The sequence below is a fragment of the Equus asinus genome, unplaced genomic scaffold (assembly GCF_041296235.1).
Source record: "Equus asinus isolate D_3611 breed Donkey unplaced genomic scaffold, EquAss-T2T_v2 contig_800, whole genome shotgun sequence".
Lineage (NCBI taxonomy): Eukaryota > Metazoa > Chordata > Mammalia > Perissodactyla > Equidae > Equus > Equus asinus.
The window spans coordinates 1,188,071-1,198,577 of NW_027225517.1; the positions used below are offsets into that span (position 1 = coordinate 1,188,071).

The 10,507-nt window shown below is 38.9% G+C and overlaps 1 pseudogene; it reads left to right on the top strand.

The window, feature by feature from the left end:
- Nucleotides 1-6,817: 6,817 nt before the first annotated feature.
- On the top strand, nucleotides 6,818-7,751 carry LOC139044326 (olfactory receptor 4D10-like; annotated as a pseudogene).
- Nucleotides 7,752-10,507: the final 2,756 nt, after the last annotated feature.

The following is a 10,507-nucleotide window of genomic DNA, read 5'->3' on the forward strand; positions in this document are numbered from 1 at the left end:
ACATCTCAAGACCAAAAATCTATGAACCCAATTTAAAAATGTGCAAAAGATCTGAACAGAGATTTCTCCAAAGAAGATATACAGATGGCCAACAGGTGCATGAAAGGATGTTTAATGTTATTAAATATCAGGGAAACGCAAATCAATATGAGCATGAGATATCACCTCACTCCAATCAGAATGGCTATAATTAACAAGACAGGAAACAACAAGTGTTGGAGAGGATGTGGAGAGGAGGAAACCCTCGTACAGTGCTGGTGGGAGCGCAAACTGGTGGAGCCACTAGGGAAAACAGTATGGAGATTCCTCAAAAAATTAAAAATGGATCTACCATATGATCAAGCCATTCTACAGCTGGGTATTTATCCGAAGAACACGAAAACATGAATGCATAAAGATACATGCACTCCTATGTTCATCGCAGCATTATTCACAATAGTTAAGACCTGGAAGCATCCAAGGTGCCATAAAAGGATGAATGGATAAAGAAGATGTGGTATGTATACACAATGAAATACTACTCAGCCACAAGAAACAATGAAATCCGGCCATCTGTGACAACATGGATGGACCTTGAGGGTATTATGCTAAGTGAAACAAGTCAAAGGGAGAAAGTCAAATACCATGCGATCTCACTCATAAGTCAAATATAAAAACAATAACAAACACATAGAATGAGAGATTGGATTGCTGGTTACCAGAGGGGAAGTGGAGAGTGAGGAGGGCGAAAGGGGAAATTAGGCACATGTATGTGGTGATGGATTGTAATTAGTCGTTGGGCGGTGAACATGTTGTAATCTACGCAGAAATCAAAACACATCATGATGTATCCCTGAAATTTATATAATGTTATAAGCCAATGTTACCATATTTAAAAAATTAAAAATCAAAATAAGTGAAATATGTAGAAATACCATAAGTTTAAAACCAATTTAAAAAAGGAAAACAATTCAATTTACAATTGCTCAAAGAGTAAGAAACATAACCAACATAAGCAACAGGGTGAAAGATCTGTTCACTGAAAACCATAAGACATTGATGAAAGAAACTGAAGAAGAAACAAACAAATGGAAATATATTCCATGCTCATGGGTGAGAAGAATTAACATTGTAAAATGTCCACAATACCCAGAGATCTACAGGTTCAATGCAATCCATATCAAAATTCCAATGGCATTTTTCACAGAAATGGAAAAATAATCCTAAAATTTGTGTGGTATCACAAAAGACAACTAATAGCCAAAGTAATCCTGTGAAAGAAGAACAAAGCTGGAGGCATCACACTTATGATTTCAAACTACATGCTACAAAGACATAATAATCAAAACAATATAGTACTGGCATAAAAACAGACATATAGACCAATGGAACAGAATCACAAGCTCAGAAATAAACCCATGCATATACAATTAATTATCAACAAAGAAGCCAAGAATATACAATGGGAAAAGAATACTGTCTTCAACAAATGGTACAGGTAAAAACTTGATAACATGCATAATAAAGAAATCAAGCTCCTATCTTACACCACTCACAAAAATGAACTTGGAATGGATTAAAGATTTAAGTATAAGACCTGAATGAGGTATCACCTCACTCCGGTCAGAATGGCTATAATTAACAAGACAGGAAACAACAAATGTTGGAGAGGGTGTGGAGAGAAGGGAACCCTTGTTCACTGCTGGTGGCAGTGCAAACTGGTGCAGCCACTATGGAAAGCAGTTTGGAGTATCCTCAGAAAATTAAGGATAGATCTACCATATGATCCAGCTATTCCACTGCTGGGTATTTATCCAAAGAACTTGAAAACACAAAAGCATAAAGATACATGCACCCCTATGTTCGTTGCAGCATTATACACAATAGCCAAGGCTTGGAAGCAACCTAGGTGCCCATCAAGGGACGAATGGATAAAGAAGATGTGGTATTTATACACGATGGACTACCACTCAGCCATAAGAAATGACGAAATCCAGCCATTTGTGACAACATGGATGGACCTTGAGGGTATTATGCTGAGTGAAATAAGTCAGAGGGAGAAAGTCAAATACCATATGATCTCACTCATAAGGAGATAAAAACGAGAAAAAAAAAACCCCACATAGCATTGGAGATTGGACTGGTGGTTACCATTGGGGAAGAGGGGAGGGGGGAGGGCAAAAGGGGTGATTAGGGTCACATGTGAGGGGATGCACTGTGATTAGTGTTCGGGTGGTGAGCAGGATGTAATGTATCCAGAATTTGAGATATGATGTACATCCGAAAAAAATAAAAATTTTTAAAAATTTTTAAAAATTAAAAAAAAAAGTATAAGACCTGAAATCATAAAACTCCTGGAAGAAACAATAGTGACAAGTTTCCTAGACATTAGTCTTGGCAACAAGTTTTTGGACATGACACCAAAAGCACAAGCAACAAAAGAAAAATTAATAAACATTTCGTTGGGACTACGTCAGACTAAAAATCTTCTGTACAGCAAAAGCAATCAACAAATGAAAAGACAACCTACAGAATAGGACAAACTATCTGCAAATGATATATCCAGATAAGAGGTTAATATCCAAAATATGTAAAGAACTCAAAGCAAAAGGACAAACAATTCGATATAAAAATGGACAGAGGGGGGCTGGCCCCGTGGCCGAGTGGTTAAGTTCGCGCGCTCCGCAGCAGGAAGCCCAGTGTTTCGTTGGTTCGAATCCATGGCGCGGACATGGCACTGCTCATCAAACCACGCTGAGGCAGCGTCCCACATGCCACAACTAGAAGGACCCACAATGAAGAATATACAACTATGTATCGGGGGGCTTTGGGGAGAAAAAGGAAAAGAATAAAATCTTTAAAAAAAAAAATGGACAGAGGACCTGAATAGATATTGTTCCAAACAAGACATACAAATGCTCAACAGTTATATGGAAAGGTGCTCAACATCACTAAGCATCAGAGAAATGCAAATCAAAACCACTGTAAGATATTACTTAATACCTGTAAGAAGGGCTATCATCAAAAAGACAAGAAATAATAAGCATTAGCAAAGATGTGGAGAAAAGGAAACCCTTGTGCACTGTTGGTGGGAAAGTGAACTGGAAAAGCCACTACGGAAAACAGTATAAAGGTTCCTCAGAAAATTAAAATTAAAACTATCATATGAGCCAGCAATCCCCTCTCTGGCTATTTATCCAAAGGAAATGAAATCAGGATCTTAAAGAGGTATTGGCACTTTCATGTTCATTGTAACATTATTCACATTATCCAAGATATGGAAACAGTCTAAGCATCCATCGATGGATAAATGGATAAAGACGTGGTATATATATACGATGGAATATTATCGGTCACAAAGAAGAAGAAAATCCTGCCATTTGAGACGGACGTCGAGGGCATTATGCTAAGTGAAGTAAGTCAGACAGAGAAAGACAAATACTGTATTATCTCGTATATATTTGGAAGCTAAAACGCTAAACTCATAGAAACGGAGAGTAGAATGGTGGTTACCAGGTGCTGGGGGCTGGGCAAAATGAGGAGATATTGGTGAAAGCATACAAACTCCCAGTTATAAGATGAGTAAGTGCTGGAGATCTAATGTACAGATGGTGATTATAGTTAACAATACTATAACGATACTTGAAAGTTGCTAAGAGAGTATATCTTAAATGATCTCACCAGACACAAAAAAAGTGGTAATTCTGTGAGGAGATGAAGGAGCAAGCTAACACTACAATGATAATCATTCGCAGCATATAAATGTATCAAATCAACCATTGTAGACCTTAAACACCCATAATGATACATGTCAATTCTATCTCAGTAAAGCTGGGGAATAAAAAAGAATTACCCATCTCAAACACAGAACCTGTGTCATGCGATTTTTAATCTGTGTAGACTAGTTTAATGTACTAAAACAAAGTGGAAAAGCAGGTAAACCCAAACCCATCAGCATTCTGGAAACAGTGGAGGTGAGTTCTACACAAGAACAACCCATTCAATAATCTGAGTTAATCATGAGTAACTATTGTAATATTGTAGACAGTTTTACTAAAGTAACTTAGCTTGCAGTAATCCAAATTGAGAGATCTCATATGAATAGAGTGTTGGAAAACAGGAAAAAATTGCCTTCCTCGAACGTCATCTGTCCTGTGTCTCTACATATGGAGACTTATAGCAACATCATGAGACTATTACAATTCTGCGTATAATTAGAAACTAGACTAGGAACAAAGGATTTTAGGTCCAGTTCTCTTCTAGGTGTTTGACAATCAAATTGAAACTCATTTCTATATAGTGTCCTCTGAGCTTTACAAGTGATGAAAATTGGACCCTTAGTAGTCCCTTGGGCACAGTATATGGCACATTTTAAAATAGTTATGATTGAGCTATAGATAAACAGAAAGATTTCCTCTACTCCTTCTAAGTAATTTGGACACCAACCAAAATGTGTCCATTTGTGTACGGGTATGTGTGTTTACACATGAGCATGTCCCAGTAGCTTCTTAATAACTCCCACTGAAACTTCATCACCAACAGCAGAATCAGGCACCGACTTCCACTTCCTTGTCCAGTAACACTCCCTTTGTAGGTCTTATAGTAAGCCTCAAACTGAGGGATTTGCACGTAAGACAGGGATACAGTGGAAATTCTTGAAGATGTGATTCTTTGAATCTGCCCTTTCTCTCCTGAAAGGGGAGTTAAGACACTAAGATATTTAGTCTTCCAAGAGGCTGTGTCTTCAGAAACAAAGTTTTCAAGAATTAAAGTCACCAGTGTTCTGTTCTGCTCTGTACCCAATAACTTACTGTTTGTAGTTGGAGTTTCAGGATCAAAGGATTAGGTAAAGACGTTGAGCTTTTAGCTAATGTAAAGGTTATGGATAGTGAAATTGAGATGTCTTTATTGATTATGTATAAATAGTTTGACTTTGATATTTTCCAGGTATATTAAATGCTTCAGAGCCAAATGATCTTCTCAGTGACAGAAACAGCAAAGGTGGGTGTTAACTGTTCGGAAGAGAGATGAAGTGGTAAGAGAGATTCAGAAATGTGTTCCACTCAGTGGGAGAGAAGGCATCATGCATTTGTTACATCCTTTGAGCTGCTTATTGGTGAGTCCACCTCAAAACAAGGTCAACGTATATTGGGTTTCCAGAGCCCCTTTCTGCCAAATTCTTGTCTTCAGGCAACATTGTCAAACATCCTTGTTCTGCAAAATTAGACCCTATACACGTAAGATTGAAGGGGGACAAAAACAGTTTATTCCACTCTATTTCCATCGCTTCCTTCCTTTCAGCCAAGTATATATTCATCATACATTCCATAAGAACACAAGTATAACATTAATACTCACTAAAGGATTGTGGGGAAAATTGAATAAATCAGCGTTCATAAGTCTTCAAACATAGTAAATCCTCAAAAACTAGTAGCCTGTGTTACTGCTGGAAATCATGATATCTCCTATCCCCCCAAATCTACCTCTACTTTTCTCATGACACATTTCACATTTTATCCTGCATTATGTCCATCAATTTATACAAATCATCTGCTTGTCTTAGGCTGCAAACCCTTTGACAATGTGGTCCAACTTATCCACATACATTTGAAATTGCAGGAAGTGTGCACTAAGAACAAAGAGGAGCAAATAATAATTGGAAAATTTCCTAAGAATGATCAACAACAGATTCTTGAAAATAGGCATTATTGGGGCCAGCCCAGTGCTGTAGTGGTTAAGTTCGCGTGTTCCACTTGGCAACAGATGTTACCTGAGGGCAATCTTCTTCACAAAAAAAAGGTGGGGGCATTATTCTAATGATACCATTGTCTCTCCCTCCTATGGGATCCCTCCACTCTCTTAGCTTAGATCCACAAAGGGAAAAACACAGAGGAGAGTGTGGTTGGTACAGTATGAACCACCTCTCAAAAGTAGGTCACTATCTTTATTCTCTCCCCGACACTCAAGCAAGATCACGTCAAGGATGACATCACATTATGCAAGATGAACAAGCTCTAGAGAATTGCTGTACAACATTGTAGCTATACTGTATTGTGGACTTAAAAATTTGTTAAAAGGGTAGGTCCCATGTTTAAGTATTTTGATCTCAATAAAAGAAAGTAAAGATATTCTTTGAGATTGGGATTTACATATTGTTTCAATGTGTTTCCCAATCATAAATTGTAAATATTTTAAAATAATTATTAATCAAATAATCTGTTTAGTATAAAGAAATCACAATGATGAGTTACCTACATGGAATAATTCTGCAATTTTAAGAAATTCAATGTAAAACAGCCAACAGCAAGGAAACTGACTCATGTCACAGCAAGATTGCAATAAGAAACTGAATGAGATCCTTTTATTCAGAAAAACAAGACCTCTTGAAGCCACCAGAATATTTGCTAATATGAAAATTCAATTTGTGAACAATAAGTTCTCAATGGCTGGAGCCATGTCTTCCTTATCTTTCTATATAGTGCTTCAGAAAATTCCTGACATTCAATAAATTTGCGTGGAATAAAAAATAATAATAAAACCAAAATAAATTAATTAAATAAACTATGCTAGGCCAATGTGACTACTAAACGTAAATGATATTCTTTTCAAAAATAGATTTATAGGAAAAGAAATATTCAATGACGTTTCATGTGATACTTTGATTTGATCATGAAACTGATCATAATCTTAAAAACTGGGAGAACTCAACAAATTGCAAACACCACAACAGCAGGAGGAACAATCTGAATTGCGTTCTTAGTGCTTAGGAAAGAAACAAAATAAACAGCCAAGTATGATATGAAGTAGCTTGAAACAAAAGTGAGAGAAAGATGACTCAATGGAGCTGAAAAACTGCACCAGGGTAAAAGAATCTGTTTTCCTTGACCAAACCCAGAATCAAGAACTGAACTTGGTCTTCTACTTTTCCTATTGTGGGTGTATGTGACAACTCTACTGGGAAATCTCCTCATCATGGTCACCATGACCTGGGAATCGTGCCTTCAACCCCCATGTATTTTTTGCTCCGTAATTTGTCTATTGCCGACATCTGCTTTTCCTCCATCACAGCTCCCAAGGTTCTGGTGGACCTTCTGTCACAGAGAAAGACCATCTCCTTCAATGGCTGCTCCACCCAGATATTTTTCTTCCACCTTGTTGGAGGGGTGGATGTATGTTCTTTGTCGGTGATGGCATTTGATCGCTATGTGGCCATCTCCAAGCCCCTGCACTACGTGACCATCATGAGCAGAGGGCGATGCACTGCCCTCATTGTAGCCTGCTGGGTGGGGAGCTTTGTCCACTCCATCGTGCAGATTTCCCTGTTGCTGCCCCTCCCCTTCTGTGGACCCAATGTTCTTGACACTTTCTACTGTGATGTCCCCCAGATCCTCAAACTCGCCCATACTGACATTTTTGTGCTTGAGCTGCTGATGATTTCCAACAGTGGGCTGCTCACCACACTGTGGTTTATCTTCCTGCTTGTGTCCTACACAGTCATCCTAATGATGCTGAGGTCTCAGGCAGGGGAGGGCAGGAGGAAGGCCATCTCCACCTGCACCTCACACATCACTGTGGTGACCCTGCACTTTGTGCCCTGCATCTATGTCTATACCCGGCCCTTCAATGCCCTCCCCACAGATAAGGCCATCTCCGTCACCTTCACTGTCATCTCCCCTCTGCTGAACCCCTTGATCTACACTCTGAGGAACCAGGAGATGAAGTCAGCCATCAGGAAACTGAGAAGAAGATGTGTACCTTCTGAGAGGATATAGACTGGTCGCTCACTCCTTCTCACCACCTTTGAAAATGTCCATCAAATAAACAGCATTGACTAAAGGATTTTTAAATAAGTTTGATATTTCTACAAAGACACACATGACTTTCAAAGATTCTGTTTGGCATGCAATAATAATGTAAAAAGATACGTTTCATGTTGCAAAAGGAAGCAGAGAAATCAAACTGTTAGCTGAAGAGTTGCATAATGCTTATGCAATAAAGCCTTGGAAGAAATAAAGAAAAGAGAATATGTATGCACTCAGAAATTTTATCACATTGGAATTGTTGTGGGGGTTTCGTTCAGCTCTATTGCATATAATTGAGAAATACAAATGTTGTTTATTTCAGATGTACAACTTGATGTTTTGATATACATATAGATTGTGAAATGATCATTGGGGGAAAATGGATTAAGGTGGGACCTCTCTTGGTTATTACTTACAACAACATGGAAATCTCCAATTGTCTAAATAAAATTAACAATAAGAAAAAGCAAATATATATATATATACTCAGACATTCCCACTATATTCTTGTTACCAGGAAGGGAGCTGAGAAACATAATGCAGCTTGGGCATTGGATTGCTAAGGTCTTTCATGAAGTAATCACATTTTAATGAAGTAAGCACACTCAAATTAAGTTCCTCCTCTGACTTTCTGATATGAGTAAATTAAATAACTATTACCTGAAGATTTTTCCATCTAAAGCCCACACTCCAGCGGTTGAATGCAAGTGCTTTGAAGCCAGCACAGCTTGAGTTAGAATGTGGACCCCAGTAACTATGGGTTCTATGACCTCATGTAGGTCCTTATCCTGACCTTCCTCTGAACCCCACACCTACTGACCACACTTCCATGACATTGCCTCAGCGACCGGGGCTCAGCTCAAGCACCACACTCAGGACCTTGTTTCCAATTCCCTGTCCTCCTTCCTCCTATTCCCCCAGTAGGACTACAATTTATTTATTGTATCCCCAGCACCTGGCACAGCAAGTAGAACGTAGAAAACTGTCCAAAAAATGGTTGAGTTAAAGAACTCAGTGAATGAATATCACCTCTCACTCCTTTCTGTTTCTCAAATCATTGGAGAATAGGAGTAAGAAAACAATGGATTTGTTATTATTTTCTGTTAACATGACTCCCTAAAAATGACAGAAACCTATGAAGCTGCTTCAGACTACGCATATACATTCAAAAAGGTTGGCATGAACGGCAAAACATTATTCAATATATGAACTTGGTTTTTATTTGTTTTCTGGTTCTGCTATTTACAGCATTTGGAAGTTTTTCTTTTTTGCCCTTCATTTCTGCAGGTAGATCCTAGATCTTAAAATTTTTGAAATTAGACAAATGTTCATGTCACAGTACAAATGTCAGTTCAAAAATCAGACATGCAAAGGTCCTCAGGTGGGGCTGTGCCCAGGCCTTCATAAGAAGATGAGAGGAAGCAAGGAGGAGACAGGTAATAATTGTAGTCAGAGAGATAATGAGGCCACGGGATCAGGTCCTTAGGACCTTTTAGACCATTGTGAGGATTTTGGCTTTCACCTAAATAAGATGCGATGCATTTTGAAGGGCTTTGAAGAGCAGAATAGTGATGAATGTTTTAGCAGAAATGCAGTGCTTACTGTTATGAATAGACTGAGGTGGGGCAAGGACAAAAACAGGGAGGCCAATTAAGAAGCTACTGCAAAAGTCCCATGAAAGAAATAATGAAGACACAACTTAGGGTAGTAACAGTGGAGGTGGTGAGAATGGTGAAAAACTCTGAAAGTCGAGCAAGTAGGAGTTGCTGATGGATCCAGCGTGGATTTCCTGGTGACATGTGTGTCCTGTGAGAACTCCATCACCCACTTTCTTCATCTGCCCATTGAGAGCTCCTTCACTCTCGTCTACATAATCCTTTCAGGTCCAATGGCTCCTTCCAATACTTGTGTGTCACACTTCAGGAATTACCCTACGTGGGTGAAACTGCTAAGGAAGTTGTGCAGAATCCCTAAGAATAGGCATTTATGTCCCAATAGAAAATCTACTAAGAGGTAAGGTAGAATTCTGGTAAGCTGACCTAACAGGATTCTTGCTGAAGGCAGGCCAGGGTGATCAAATATCACTTGGGGGATGGAGAATGGTGAGGAACCTGATAAGATACTGAGGGTGATCAACATGGAGGTTGGGGGATTTTGGCTAAACTGAATTAGCAGAATTCTTGCTAAAATTGGACAATGCAGAGACAAGCATGGAGATCTCAAAGTGGAGGCCTAGTTGAAAAGTTCAGGGGAGTCTGAGTAGAGTTTGGTCAAGGGGAGAATCTTTGTCACTGCTAAAAACTTTTAGATCCTACACAAGAAGTGTGTTCCTAAGGACATGTGCCTGAGTCACATCTTGATTACTCCCACTGAAACCACCTCTCCATCAGTAGAATTTTTCCACAGCCACATCCAATTATATGCCCTCTGATAATTCTCACACTAGTTCTGGGATTGACAAATTGGTACATATGATGGAACACTGTGAATCAGTGTGGAAGAGCCAAGGAAATATTATTCTCTGAGTCTGCCTTTTTCCACGTAAAGATAGATGGGAAGCCACTGAAATCACTGGCCTTCAGAGGGGTATTTAACAAAATTTCCTGAAGCTGAATGACTCCCTAGGTTCGTGTGAACATTATTCAAGATGTTTGAGAAGGAGGTTGGAAATTTTAGGTAAGACACATAACTCTACATGAGTGTGAATGACTATGGTGTCTGGGTGT